General features: G+C 32.9%; 1 protein-coding gene and 1 non-coding gene across 2 annotated transcripts in view; one reads left to right on the forward strand and one right to left on the reverse strand.

Annotated features, from left to right (window-relative positions):
- The window catches only part of LOC113404674 (uncharacterized), a 49,900-nt gene that overhangs the window by 11,085 nt on the left and 22,600 nt on the right, over positions 1-16,215 (forward strand). The gene's annotated exons all lie outside the window — the stretch shown is intronic.
- Trnas-uga (transfer RNA serine (anticodon UGA)) lies at positions 3,036-3,117 on the reverse strand. Its single transcript has one exon. It is a non-coding gene; the product is annotated as a tRNA-Ser (tRNA).

A 16,215-nucleotide genomic window follows, 5' to 3' on the forward strand; every position in this document is an offset into this window, starting at 1 on the left:
TTCGATTTTACGTTTTCTTTTAATCAAAATCTGATTTTTAACTCTTTTTTATTTCCAATGGTTTGAAGGCGATGTTTTATTTGTTATTTTAGCACATCAACGTTCGTTAACGTATCAAAACGTTTGTTCTATCCCATGTACAAGTTATTAACCCTGTGCTACCTTGTGAGAACAGCGGTTACAACTTAAGGTATTGGGTACTTGTGTTAATAATTCGTGCGTCATAATTTCTACAAAATCTTATCATTTCTACAATAATACAAGTAATAGTCAATATTATTTACTTTCTAATCAGTATGGGCCCCATTATAAATTGCGCGAATTGCGATCTTCTCCAGGGCAAATATCGTATTGATATCGGCTGCATAACTCCAGGTTTAATGCCGTAGGAGCAGTAGACGTCTCTATTTTATGAATGGTTTTTAATATAAGCTATTAATGTTATAATTTGCAAATGCAAATACGGCTCTGATTGATATTTGTTGATGACACCAGTGTGTTTGTGCGGTATGTGCAATAGGAAAAACCTAATGCGTAATTTCGGTTAATTGTATATTCCTTATTCGCGCCGCTGAAGGTCGAGACGAGGAGATACACGGCATACTGTTCAAAAAGGGTGTGAGATATGTACTAATTATATACAATCTATTTAATGGTACTTTTTGGTGTATTCTAGTCGTGTGTTCTGCGTTCTCTTATAATTGACATTATACTAAAGTTGTTTTTGGATGGATCTGAGAATTATATTTCTTTTAAATAAATATATAGAATTTTTTTCAATATTTATATTCTAAGTTATCAAATACATTTGGTCATATGTACAACACACATACACACACAAGGTTACTATTTACGTCCAACACCTCTGACCAGCTTCATTGATTTGTTTCAATATCGTTATGTAACTAACGATAAGTTTATAGGCTACAGCTTTATCGAACATCAGATTAGGTCTGATTGTTGTAAAGGATTTTGATTATCAATAACTCATGTATTACAAAACATTTGAAAAATATGATAAATTATAAGCAAATTCTAATAAGCGTTCCACAGGACTTAGTTTTGGGTCGTTTTATTAATAAAACCTATAGTAATGCCTTTCTATATTTTTTAAAACATTTGAATGATATTGTATTCTTTGCATCATAATTTTTCAATATAAATAAAGCAAGTAGATCATTCATAATTAAAAGTAAAATATTGTTTTTTTTGGTAGCAAAATTACTCAGTGATAAAGCGGTCGTTAGTCACACCCAGGCTGGGAACATTACTCCCACTAAATAAAAATAATGAACGTTTAGTTTAGTTTAGGGGGAAGTATTCAAAAACCATTAACGATGACGCAAGTTCTAGAAATTAAATACCGTTAGGCCGTAGGTTAACCTATTAAGACACCAGAAATAATAAAAAGATCAGTGTAATTTAAGGATTGTTAGCAGTGTGATATAGGAAGGATATTTAAAATTATAAGCACACCGACGTAAACGACGAAAGGCCGCCATGATTCACGCTGTAGCAGACTCGTTGGCACACCGGCGCGGCCACGTGACGCTGTTACAATTGACATTGTTTATAGAAATACCACTGATATCGCTTAAGAATCCAGCTTCGTCTGCGTCGTAACTAAGGCTGTTGGCCCAGCTATAAATACATCAACGACGTTTCATTAATAATAAGATTTCTTCGATATTTGTGTCATTAATCATGGCATATGATGTAATAGAGGAATGTAGTGGCTTGTTATCTAAAATTCAAACCCGGCCAAGCACCAATTTGGCATCACGCAAAATTTATCTGCAAACTGAACTGAGCATAATTTAAGACATAGTAGATCTGCTTTACTATTACCCGAAATATATGTCAGTGTTTCGTTTATATATACATATATACGGATTCTTAATAAAAATAACATATAAGTATGACATAAATAGTGATACTGAAGTTAAAATGAATTCAGGAAATGTTATAATATGTCTAAATTGTGGGAACTATTAAACAATGTAGGCACTCGTAGTTAAATCAAATTATAAGCTGCGTAATTCCTTGTTAGACCGCACTAAGATTGCTTAGGTGTTAGGGTCAAAACGCACTTGGACTTGTTCAGAGAATACTCAGCATGTGAAAGTATCTTTATGAATTCATTGCATATAATTGTGTGACAATAATCTATTATTAACATTAAATTTAGTACTTAGCCTAAGTATAGGTCAGGACCAAATCTTTGCCATGCTTTTGTCAGTTTTGTTTTGAAGCGTTATTTTGCAAATTACCTAAATACTTTTTTGATTTCGAATTCGATTAAAAACTTTTTTGAATAATATTTATATATTATTCAAAATATATTATTTAAGAATATATTTAAGAATCATTATATTATTCAAAAGAATTTGGATCGTCATGTTTAATTAATTAATCCTGATTAGGTAAATGGATATAGAGCTACCATCAAAATATGTATATGCTTATTGTACCAAGAAAAACCGCCTCGAACTCTTTTTCTCAATTTTAATAGTAATTTACAATTAAAATTGAATTTATTATTATGTCCTGTATGGTACTCAGCGTATAGGGTGCGATAATTCATGACTAACTGAACTTCCCGTACAAAATTTATAGAATGTAACACACAATTAGGGTGATAAAAAATATCCTTTCCCTGAACCCAAACTAACAACGTTATATTGACGATAACGTTGTCGTCAAAAAACAACACATTCGGCCGAAGTAAAAAGTATTCATTATATTAATTAATCGTGGGAGCCATTACTCGTGTAATTAATCTTGCGATTGTTGTTAAAGTCCAGATATGTCATTGTTAAGCAACGCGTGCTCATTCACGTGTTGAGTTATCTTTATTGAAATATTTGAAAATTATAAATATATCATACCTATTACATGAAGATATTTAATACTTATGGAATAGTTTCTTCGGTGTCTTGGTGTGGTGGATGATTCATTGTCAATAAAATTAATTTATCGAAAAATAATTATTCAGGCGAATTTTTAATATTTATAAAAAAAAAAAATTAATGTTCCGCTGAGGACAGGATTCGAACCTGCGCGGGTAGAACCCATTGGATTTCAAGTCCAACTCCTTAACCACTCGGACACCTCAGCTGTGTAGAAAGGCGCGAAATACCGCAATCATTTCTACGTCACATTAAACAGTGCGATGACATTGGGCATGACGTCATACAGAGATAACTGAAATGGCGTTGGTGTGGCGTGAATGTTGAATACGATTAGTATTTATTTTGTGTTTCGCTATTGTGAGTATTACAGTTACAATGTCTGTCTAGCTTTAATAACATACTGTTCGCGAGGTCTTCGAATGAAAGAGATAACAAATCTGTTACTCTCGTGCTAATTTTGATTTGATTCACTTTCACTTGGATATTGTTCGTTGTAAAATAATTTTATTGTATTGCTATTACTTTTACCTGAGGCTGTTCCCAATAAGTTTTATTGGGAACACATATTGATGATAACCTAGAGATGATTAGGATCATACTAGCTATATAGCACTACTTCGCATGTGTTTTTATGGCATACTTTGGCGGACGGACGGACCACGTGGTCACTGCTACCCATAGAAATTAGCGATGTTTGAAATACTTTTATAATTTAAGTGATAAAAAGTAACTACCGAACTTCATTTTGAACTGGTTATTTTCAATTGAATCTACATAGTTATTGCACAGATGAAAGCTTTTAATTTAATTTAATTTTGTAGGTACTACTTTCCCAACGGATGATAGATTTTTCAAAATCAATAGACAACTGTAGCACTTCCATATTAAATAGACGAATAGAGATTTTGACGTTCACTTTGATAATTTAGTTTTTTTTTAATTCCCAATAATCACTTAGCCTAATTAAGCTAACTGCCACGAACAAAAATTAACTATTATATATTAACACGTATTTAAGTAACGATTGTTTAATTCTTTGTTAACAGATATTTAATTCAAAAATACTTAAAAAAAAAGATTACGCGATAAAAACGTTACTACACCGTGGCAAGGTTGCTTCACAGACAAAAATTAACAGGACTAAAATTGTATACTCTATTCCAACCAGAACAGGAAAAAAGCCAAATAAACAACATTTAACAGCAAATTGCAAACAGCTTGATTAATCTATGATATTCACTACGGATTTTTATAAAAATGGCGTTTTGAACGTCGACGAAACTGTTATCGGAACTTTGGAAGTAAAATTAAAGTAGAAATAAGTGGTTAAGTGCAATAGTGTTGTATTATAAATAAAGATATATTAATCATAAACTCTTAAGAGTGCACAACATAGCATAGTTATTAGAAAATCGCATGAAATGCGTAAATCTAAGGTTTTTCTTTCTTTTTTCCTACTTCCATTGGAATAGGCAATAGGTAGGATATCTTTTTCTAATTTATGGCGTTGAAAAAAGATAGAAAGTATTTTCAAAACCAATCTGCCACCGTGCATGTATTATACATAATAACTAATAATATATAAATGTGAAAGCGAGTTTTCTTGTTTGTTTGTTTGTTACGTATAGTAATAGTTATAAGTTGTCTGTAATTACGCGAAAAGTTTTCGTTGGTTTGATTGGTTGATGATTTCTGGGTTACTGTAACGCTGATGATGAAACTCGAAGTGATATTCCATCAAATAATTATTTAGATATTTTTTTAACAAAAAAATATTAAAAATGTTAATTGACCATAAACAGTGATGGATGAAAATTGCTCCGTATTTTTTTAATATATTTAATTAGTTGATTGGAATGTTTTAACGCATCTACAAAAAACTGGCGAGGAGGAGCAGTTACAACAATTATTTTTGTACGTGGTTCCGTACTTTATTAATATACTTCAACTTGTTCGATAGATGCTCGATTAATTTTGACACATCAAACTATCTGGCCTTTATTTCGATAAATGAGAAACCAAAATGTAAAAAATACTCTTTTTAAAATGTTGTTTGAATTAAATTAAATGGAACGAGGAGGTATATTGGTTACAATGTATTTTTTTATAATTTATGATAATTTAATTGTGTTTATTTTGAATGAAGTTATTGCTATTTAATTCTATAATACTTATCAAAGTTAATTAATTCTTAAAGTGGCGTTGAGAAGGTACTAATTAAAAGCCTTGAGACTAAGAAAAGGTCGTAAGGCTAAACCTTCTTCAATTACAAATTTTAACACACTAATATAACAGCGATTCAAGAATAATAATGTTATTAACTAATACATTGTTAAGTGCTTGAAGCGCTTAAACTTTACGGAGCCTCGCAATTAGCAGGTGTTAAATTAGCCTAATCGCAACGACAGTTATTGTCAAAAACTGGCAAGCAAATCTGACCCATCAGAATACGTACCAAAGCTGGTAATGCCTTGCACTTTTAACGGATCATATTATTATAAAGCACGGTTGACAGACTACGGTTAGGTGCAGGATATTGCGACTATCAAAATCGTACACGAGAAATTATACTCTGTTGTATTTTAAAAAAGGATGAGAATGGCTTGGATTATTATAGCTTGGATTGTCAATGCGCTCGGGGTTCATGCTGGCAATAATAACATCCTAACTGGGTCATTGACAACGTTGCAGCGTACGTTAAACCTGCGTTTGTGACGATACCGAAATTGCAAGCGAAGGGACATAGTGAGTGCCGTGACGTGCTTCCTGGATAAGAATCCAAATATTTAAAGTCACAGTAGTATTTTTATATCTTACCTTTATATATAACGAATTTGAATTCGAAATATTTAAAATGATACCTTGAAATAAATTTGACAATTGACTTTGTCAGGATTGTAACTGTGACCTTCATTGCGTAATTTCGCTCCAGAATTGAGATTAGTGAGCAATGTAATGGAAAACATTTGCCTCTTTTGTTTTAGTGTAAATTTGATGAACCTAACTGAACCCTAGTTAACAACAAACATCTAGTTTGAATTCTGTCGATGCGGCGAGCTGTGTTCAACTTCCTCGGTTTATTTTTAACACATAAAAAATCACGTTTCATAAAGTTTTTGCCTTTCGAGGATGCCTTCGACATTCATCGTGATTATTGTTCAATTAAGCGCATTGTTTCATTTATTACGGTTTATTAAAATACGAGTACGAGGTTTTTGGCTATTTTACAAAATTTCCGCGTATTCAATTACGTACGAACGTTGCACTTAAAGAAATAGGTTCAAGGTTAGTTCTTTTGTCATAATAGTTTGATTTATTATTAATTTAGATTTACTGATAAGTGAAGCATAAAAGATCATTAGATATACATTTGTACTAAATGCGAGCAGTATGAGTTTAATTAAGTTTAATGGGATATGGGTGCATAACAAAGGTGTTGTAAATTAAAAACACTCGGTCATAATACTCTTAATCAGTGTAGCTTTGTTTACACTTCGCACAAGGTGTCGGAACGAGTGTCATGCTTTTAGTTGTGAGGCCTAAACCATACGAAGTAAATACGAAATAAAGCGAACGATTCACAATGCGATTAACAGAATGGAAGACAATAAGTATTGTTTCTGCGCGGGTAGCAAATTCGATACTGTTGACGTTTCACAGAGCTGAGGGCATTGTGGAAGTGGTGCAGTTCAGCAGTACAGGTATATGATTTATTAGTTTTGTACAACGATAATTTCAATCATTTACGTATTTTATATTTAACAAAAAATGAAACACGTACGTATTAGTTTGTTACATTCGCCTAAATCTATAATTAATTTATGAATGTTACGATACGTTTATAATAAAGTAATTACACAAAATCAGGCCTAAGGGTCATACAACTAAACAAGATGAAACTTCTCGAATTGTCCCAGTTCTGAGTAATCGTCACCCGACGTCACAATTAAATGTTGCAGAAGTATTTGCTTTACGTATTTTGTTTGGTCAGGTGTGAAGAATCTTCAGTTGGGAAGTTCTCATTTTAGGTTGTGTCGAGTTTGTCCGAGTGTGGCGAAAGCGCTGGCTAGAGGTGTTGTGTGTCAAGTGGAGTGAAGTGCTCGGAAAGTGAGTCGGTATGTTTATTTACAAATTCTCGACAAAAATTAATTAAAGATTCTGACATCATTGGTCACAAAAATATTAAACAATGCTGATAATGTACCTTATATATTTAGATTTAATTATAAGAAATGGGTAATATTTATAATCTATTGACGCACCTTATCTATAAAATAATGTTTTTCTTTTTACCAAAATTAATTCATCTGATGTAAGAATGTGAAATATTACGCAATTTAACAAGTAATATGCTTCAGGTCAGTCGTCGTTATATTCCAGATTGTAGTTCATTCCCCACTCGACCATTATATGATGCTTATTTACCGATAGTCGTTTTACATTTATAATCTTTTTGAAATCACGTTTCAAAAGTAACACAATAGTCATAAACCTTCTACGCGTTGGAAGAAGAGTTTTACTGATTTACAATGTGTCACTTTTTATTTTCGTACATATACATAAACATAATCAGCTTGTAAATTTCCCACTGCTTGGCTAAGGCCTCCTCTCCCGTTGAGGAGAAGGTATGGAGCATATTCCACCACGCTGCTCCAATGCGGGTTGGTGGAATACACATGTGATTTCGTTGAAATTAGACACATGCAGGTTTCCTCACGATGTTTTCCTTCACCGCCGAGCACGAGATGAATTATAAACACAAATTAAGCACATGAAAATTCAGTGGTGCCTGCCTGGGTTTGAACCCGAAATCATCGGTTAAGATGCACGCGTTCTAACCACTGGGCCATCTCGGCTCATATTTTCGTACATTATCATCTAATATTTACATGTATAAACATATATTCAATGATAAAAATATATTGTCGACGGACAAATTATCTGATGGTAAGTACTCATCATAGCTCGCAGACACCAGGCACTGTAAGAAATATAACCCTTCCCTCAAATCGCTTATGCGACACAAACCCTGGGAACCAAGATGTCCTTTGCGCCTGTATTTACACTGACTCACTGGTGAGTCAGTGTAAATACCAAACCAAACCAAACCAAAACACGAAAATAGTATGGCTATCATGCCTTAGAATATGTCCTTAGCCACTCAGTCGCACAAAGCCCTACCAGCAAGTAATATATATTTGATATAAACAATTAGGTCGAATGGGTACGAATCCGTAAATATCGTTACAACAATCCTCGTTAAAAAATAGTTTCAAGTATGGATACGTGCAAATACCTCGGAGCTAGTTCAACCTGTTGCAAAAAAGAGCTAAAAAAACCCGTTGCGATCATGAGATGAGTCAGACGGTCTTCACGATGGAGATGCGTAATCGCCGTGCATAAAAAATAAAAAAAATATGTTAGGTAGGTATTTATAATATCTGTTAAATTTATTCGTTTAAAGGAATGCATACCTAACGTTTTTATATTTTTATTTAGTTTAAATTCAATTCATTTAGTTTAAAATCAACATCATTGATTCAATGATAAATTTAAAACGTTTTAAATTCCTTGTTTTTTTTTTTTCGAATATTTAATTAAATTGAATCTTGTTAATTAAAATAATTTCCTACACTAATCATGACGCGTGGAATTGTGTCAAGAATTAGTTGGAGGGTTTTCTAATTGAGTTGCAGTTCCAAAACCTACCGCGACGAGTAAACCTTTTCGCTCTCAACAGGGAAGGCTGTAGTTAAAACATTGAACATTACATACATTAAATATTATATATTGACGAAATGTATGGAACTAAACTTATATTATACAAAATGTAGGTTAACTCAAATGAAGAACGGTGCCAGTCACGACATTTGATCTAATTTTAAACACGTTTTGATTGTTATTATCATCAAGAGAAGTACCTATATACATATAGATATAACATTTTTCTATAATAATATTTTCAGTCTTTTCCTTTCTAATGTAGGCTACCTATAATTGTTTTCAATAACATAGATTATAATGAAATGTTATGTTTATCTAATATCATTGTTCTATATGTAAAGTAGTTTTTAATTTGACAATGAATAAGATTTATAGGAAATGAAAAATAACTACATATATCGTAAACAAACGTGGCATTAGCATTAGTTGATTTTCATACTGGACATAAAAATAAAAATTATTAAAATTAAATTAATTAAATTTTCATTAAATTCAAGGGTATGTTTTTATGGATTTCACTTAAGAAAAAGAGTAATAACTGAATGTCCTGCTGGGAGAATCTACAATGCCCGGGGGTAGTTTCGGATCGCTTTATTCAATACAGATATATGAGCATATTTAAAAAATATATTTTGATTTATTCCGGAATATGATAAAGTTTCCTCAACATAGTCCTGGACGAATTCTTGCAAATATCTAAATAAGGACAAAGGGACGAAACGATGGTGCAGAGGTACGCACAAAGTCGTAAGTACTCACAAATACCTTAAGGCGATATATAACTAAACGGGATCTCTTTAGTTTCCATATATTACAAGAGTACGAAAATAAACAGACACTTGTCATGTATCGTACAATCTAAGGATAGAATCATCTCGGAACCAGTCGAACGTGTCTCAATTATAAATAAACCAATAATAAAAACGGTAGTCAGTAGTCCGTCGTCCGTCCGTAGACGTAACGCAGGTAATGTGCCGTGACGTCATCGAGATGAGCAATGCCTTGCAAAAACAATATTACCTTCTAGAATCTTATTATTATTAGCTAGACGACTAGTATAGAAGAAATTCCATATTCGATCGATCAATCAAAATATACTTTGTTCAAATAGGCTCAAGATACAAAATACCAGATTCAATCACAGGTTTGGAATGTAGATTATTTTGAGAAGGATTATTATAGAGTAGATTGTGTATGTTCGGTATTTATAGGAAGTTGATTTGAGTTGAGCTGATGAGCGTTGGAGAAGGAAGTTGAAGCTTTATCAGACTCTATTGATATACTACTTCATCGAATATCTTCCCGGTCCATTTGATAGATTTGTATGAAATAAATTATACAAAATAGTTTACCAAATTTCATTAGTAATTATTAAGAAGAGGATATAATGAAAACTGATATTAAAAAATTACAGGAATAACAGGAAATAAAAATCATCATCGCATTCTCGTCCACTGCTGAACTTAGGTGTCTCCGATTGCACGCCACACCACCTAGTTGGAGGGCGGTCCTCACGTCTACTCCACTGCCACTTCAGCTTATAAGCTGTAGTGTAGTATACTGTAGTATACTAATCAGAAGAAGTAGGAAATAATAAGGTTACTCTAGTCTTACTTTTATATTATTTACCGGGAAGCCAATATGACACATTACAGAATATGAATTGCTTAAAAAGGCTTCAATGTGATCAAAGACACAAGTTTACTCATTACGCGCAAATATATATTTCATGGACATGGGTAGATTTATAACAATAATATACGAATTAAAAACTAGGTCAACGAATGTAAATAAGTATTATAAAGAGAAAAAATAAAATCGAGGAAACTGTAACTGCAAATAAATTATATAATCTTGTTTAAACAGGAAGTGATCTGTTAGCTGGTACTTATGCTAAGCTCCTACATAATTTCACTACATGACACACGGCTGTTTGCTTACGTTTAAGCTGAAAGCCAGGATATATCGGTGTCAAGATATTGTCGAATAAACCATTTAAAGCTCAAGTGAAGTTCGCCGTAAGTATCGTTTGCGTAGACTTTAGCACAACTTGCTTAGGATTGACAAATAATATGTTCGCCGTAAGTGTCGTTTAGGTAGACGTTAGTACATGTCTAAGATTGACAAATATATTGAGAATATTTTCTTGTTTCGTCTTTTTTCCGCAGTTGGGTTTTAGTTTTTAATGTTTAAAGCCTCGATTTATTTGCAAAATAATTGCAATAAATAGCCCAATATTAAAGTAACGCAATACTCTCTATCTTCGTTCGTCGCTGTAATTAGTTTATACTATCTAACGTTATGGTAACCAGGCAACACCGAATGCAACTGTTAGTTTCTTCTTGTATAGTACAAAAGTGATTAATATTGTCGATTGTTAAGATGTCCTTACGATAAATACACAGATACCTATTAATTTAAAACGCTCCTTATTTAGGGGACCGATACAGACGCTTACAATATTTAAGTTGTAAGCATATAATAATATAATCTCAATACTTCAACTGTGTAACCAAATATCGGTTACAAAGTTTTCCCGCTCAACGTTGACGATTAGTATCAGGTGTTCATTATAACTTTCAGAGCTGTACATACTGATTATCGCAATTCATGCGGTCATAAATTCATAAATATTAAAATACATAAACACTTCGTGTACAACATTGTCGTAAATGTAAAGTATATTTATGTGTCAAGAAAAACAAACAGTATTAAAGTATTAGCACATTAAACAATAGCAAAATGTGTCATTATTCTTAACATCTTTTGTGTGCAGACTTAGATATTCGTTTTGCGGTAATTCCACAGATTAAATACGATTTGTTTGTTTGGAATATTATCTTTGATCTTCTATATTTGCCGGTTAAACTTCAGAACTGTCAATATTTGGTGCCGAATCATGCAGAACCAATATAAGAATTACAGCGATCACCACAATTTTAATTTTAAAAGTTTTTGAAAACTTTGTTAGGCTGAAGTTTTATTACATGAATTAATGAAAATCAACAAAATATATTCTGGTGTAAAAAGATGAAAGTATTAATCAAACCTTTTTCTTGACGTGTGTTTTTGATTGATGTGTGTTTCGTGAGGTCGTGGTAGTTTCACGTTCGAATCGGTAGTAGTTTTTACAACGACTAAGTCTAATGCTTCAATAGCCTAGAAATCTGAATTCTAATTTGCGATGTAAAAGCTAAGCATACCTATCAAAATATAATGGATATTATAAATAAATGTAGTGGTTGCTGTTTTTTTACTCTGAGTTTATTTAAAGCGCGTGAATTATTGGATGTAAAACTAATTACAGATCTGATAAAATGTCATTATTGCATTGTAATTGGAAAATATCAAAAAAGACTTTTCGCTATTGTCACAGGATGTCCAAACGAGTCTGCAAAAACCGAGACCGCAATTTCTAATCAAGTCCTGAAAAAATATCATGATGGCCATTGGTCGCGCGCTCAATTCTTTTTCGATTTCACGGTGGCGCCAAAACCGCTAACCGCTAGCTCTGCGTCGTTATTAATTTTTTTTCACACTTTATTGGGTCAATGATCGCCGAAAGCGGCGACAATCTCGGAATGTGTATCGCAAATTTTCCGGTTTTAAAAAAATAAATAAACGGTCTCTCGAAAACAGGTACGATATAATGTACGGTACCTTTCGTTATCATTCCGAATCTGAATTTTAGTTTTTATTTAAGATATAATTTGTATACATTAATGTTTTTTTTTTTCAAAGTGATAGTAAGAGTCGAATTTTATAAATAATTTTGATATTTTTTTATTATTTTGATTTCTTAATTCCTTAATAATACTAATATTCTCTTGACTGACTCTCTAAGACTAGTCATCCACGTAGGAGATGTGTGCCAACGCATTAACTCTCGACATGTTTATATTACTCACACTCGATTGGCACTGGCATATATGGCAATAGAAGACAAGAAAAGGGTCAGGATAACGGTCCGACGTGCTTTCCGAATCACCTGAATTTTAAATACATCCTGTTTGAATAAAATAATAATTCGAATTACGCTGAAGCTGAATTAATTGTCGTCATAATAGAGTTGAATAATATAATTATACTTTTAATTATCGTCAACCTGTATTTGTATACAATGTGATTTGAAATAATAACTCGTAAATCTATCAGCGATCTGTAATGTAAACAAAGCAATGTATGATAACAGATCTATGACATACAGCAGAGAGACAATAATAGCAATTTCCTTTACTAAAACAAACTAAGTAAATGTGTTTATTTATATTCCGTCGTCAGTCATTGTGTCTCATTGAAGGGCCTTTCAATCATTCGGATTTCTCCTCTATTCAATACATTTCCTAGCTGCCTGCTCTTTAGAATGACTAGGCAGGGCAAGTTGATTAAATGTAATTGTTGTTTTGTGTTCATACAATAACCGACGAAGGCTTTCGTGTTGTCTAATAACATAGAGGCTTAGGAATCTCATGTGCCATTTTGTAGATGAAGTTTTATCATTTGACATGAAATTTGAAAAGGAAAATTTGCTTCTTGTACTAATCCGTATTCAATTGAATTGTATTGTAAACTCTACAAATGTCTTATGAAGTTGATTCTTCTGCCACTAAATTGAGTCAAAATTTCCTCAAGTTAGATTTTACCCAGCAGTGGAAAATTTAGCGGCTGTTTTTGTAATAACTTCTTGTAAAATTTGTAAACACACCTACACCTTTACACCTTTGTAAGCAATTTCTTTATCTATTCTCAATTATTACATTTGATTGTCACATAATGGTGACCTCTTGGTGACCCAACGGTGACCTAATGGTGACTAATAAATATAGATAGGATCACCTAATTGTTAATAGAATGTTCAACTCACTAACATATAAAATAAATGTTGAATTATTCGTGTATATTCCAAATGTAAATCAATGATTCGTCAGCTGAATAATCGATTTCAGATTTTCTATAATATTTGTTTGTGGTACTATTCATTATCCATGCCATATTTATTACATTTACAAAGTGTACCTACTCTTCACGTGTACAAAAAGAATAAAAGAATTTCAAACAAGTGTTTGTTCAAGCACTATTCAAACAATTTTCAGTAATAATTAAACAAATTGAGATTAATTTACTGTTAAATATGCATCTGGTTTTTTTACATCTTAATTTAAGATTTTTAGGTAGAGATGTGACAGTTGAAAAAGCAAATCTCCTGAACTTTCACACGGAAGGCCGATAGTGAGTGTTAGCTGCGATTATTCAATTGGGAGCGCGCATTGTAGATTGGAAAATGACAACCGGTCGGACACCCGCGGTCAGCGCGCGCCGTGCACACACTGAAACATATGCGATTACCAGATATATAAAAATATTCTTAATAGAGGTTAACAACTCCTCATCGTTGTAAAAAACACTCGACATGCATCCTTATCGGCGCGGCGTCCCGTCACCACTGATTTTCATATATTTTCCGAAGTAACGTTCTCCGAGAGCTAAAGTCTGGTCAACATAGTTTGTAGAAGGCAGACCTCGGTCATTATATACAACTTACTTACTAGACAAGAATACCCATCGCTCACAGACAACGAAATAATTGCGTATAGCAATTGTGTTATTGATTGATGTGGGTACAAGTGGGTTAGGTTTATCAAGACTAATATGTCCATTCATGTATGTAGATTTGAAAAAAGTCTTAAATTTTAAGTGACCCGCGCGACCCGCACTGTTGGCTAAGCAGGCGTTACCAAACTAATGTGAATCCTTTTAAATATAATTTATTCGCTATTTATGAAATCATTAAATCTACCGATCCTGAGTACTCCGACATCGCTTTGCGTTATTTTAGTCCATTCATTGAGGTATTTTATTTATTACGCACAATAATTATAATACTATCAGTCTGGAGCATTGACGGCAAGTATGAAATAAAAATTGTTATTTTTTAGGTCTGGGTTTTTGTATCTGTTGATATGTTAATATTTGTTATTAAATATGAAGTCATTTACAATTAATGCCACACAGTTGATGATAGTTTTTGCATCGCTTATAATATCTCAACCGTGGAGAACAGGCTTCTTCCGCGTAACACGGTTCCCTCATTGTGATCGATTTGTTTTCATCAGATATGTGGGACATGGGATCGATCGGAACGAGGCTGATGAGTGTCACTCTTCATTCGAACGTCTGGCCGGCGAATTGATGAAAGTGGAATGACGGATGTAACTGTCAGTTGACTTTTTTTGATAAATGTACTTTCTAATATCGTGTATCGGAACGTGTCGTGAACGCGTCGACGGGGTTGCTGTCCATCATGATTAATATCAATATACGAAGCTTATAAATAGTTTTAGCTAGTTTTGGATTTTTGTTCAATCGCCTGTAATGTTCTTTGCTAAATTATATTTATTAATGGTACCCAGTAGGAAATCAAATGGCCGCATGAGTACAGCGGTTTATAAGAAGTATAAACGAGAACTTCTACCAAGAATATCTAAGATGCTATATCCACTGTGTCTGTTATAATACCGGCTGACTCTTCCTTTTTAACGTAACAAAGTAATATTTATGTCACGTTCTGCCGCATGACTTAAATATTGCTTTGTTATTGGTGAGTGGTGGTGCCGATCCAGTCAGGCTCAAAAACCCTCCTCATCCACAAGTGAGTTCATACACTATTAGTTGCTCAGAGACAACACCCTCATTAGATATAAGAACATCAACGATATGCACCCGAGGATTTAACCTTTAAATCATTTTAGTGGCTTATTGGAAGAAACTTTCTGTAACATGATATAATAATTCAGATTTTTGCGTCAGTACTGTACAAAGTAGCGGTGCGGTGTCTCTCGATTTCATCAGCGTCTGATTTGGTAAATACGAATTTATCTTAGATTATATTATATACATATCGTTAACAAATAGTCTATTTATATTTAATCAACACAAGTATTGTAATTAATTGGTGTTCAATTAGGTGGCGCGTGTTAGAGTATTCACTGGGTTTTTTTGCGGTTTATCTCCCTAGAATCTACGTTACGAGCCGGTGTTTATTTTGAATTTAATTAAATCTAATAAAATAAAATTAAAATCTTCTTGTCTACGTACATACATAGGAACCTGACAAAGCATAAAATTGATTGATGATTCATATTTGCCTATTATATACGGTTTGTCATATTATACATTCGTACATATCCGTTCCTAAGATTTATAAAATTTAAGCCAAAAAATAATAATCTACGGAACACTAAAACTTGCTTCAATTCTAAGATTTTGAGATTAGCGTGTTTAACCATATAAACTATGTAATAATTACTCGTGTATAATGAGCTGTGTCATAACAAGAACAGTGACAGTTCTATGATCTCGATTAAACGGACTCAACAATCTGTTATAATCCGTGTGACTAGTTCTCGGACTGCAGCCGGATATAGTGTTTGAAAGCTATTTTGTTTTGCGATCGTATTTATTAGATATCATTATTTTTATCGCAGACAGAGTCGTATCTTCTGAAATTTAGGTCTCGAAATAGAATACGTAAAAGTAAATAAAAATGTAAGTGGAGATCTGAGTCTAGATAAGACAGTTA

The sequence above is a fragment of the Vanessa tameamea genome, chromosome 8, assembly GCF_037043105.1.
Source record: "Vanessa tameamea isolate UH-Manoa-2023 chromosome 8, ilVanTame1 primary haplotype, whole genome shotgun sequence".
NCBI lineage: Eukaryota > Metazoa > Arthropoda > Insecta > Lepidoptera > Nymphalidae > Vanessa > Vanessa tameamea.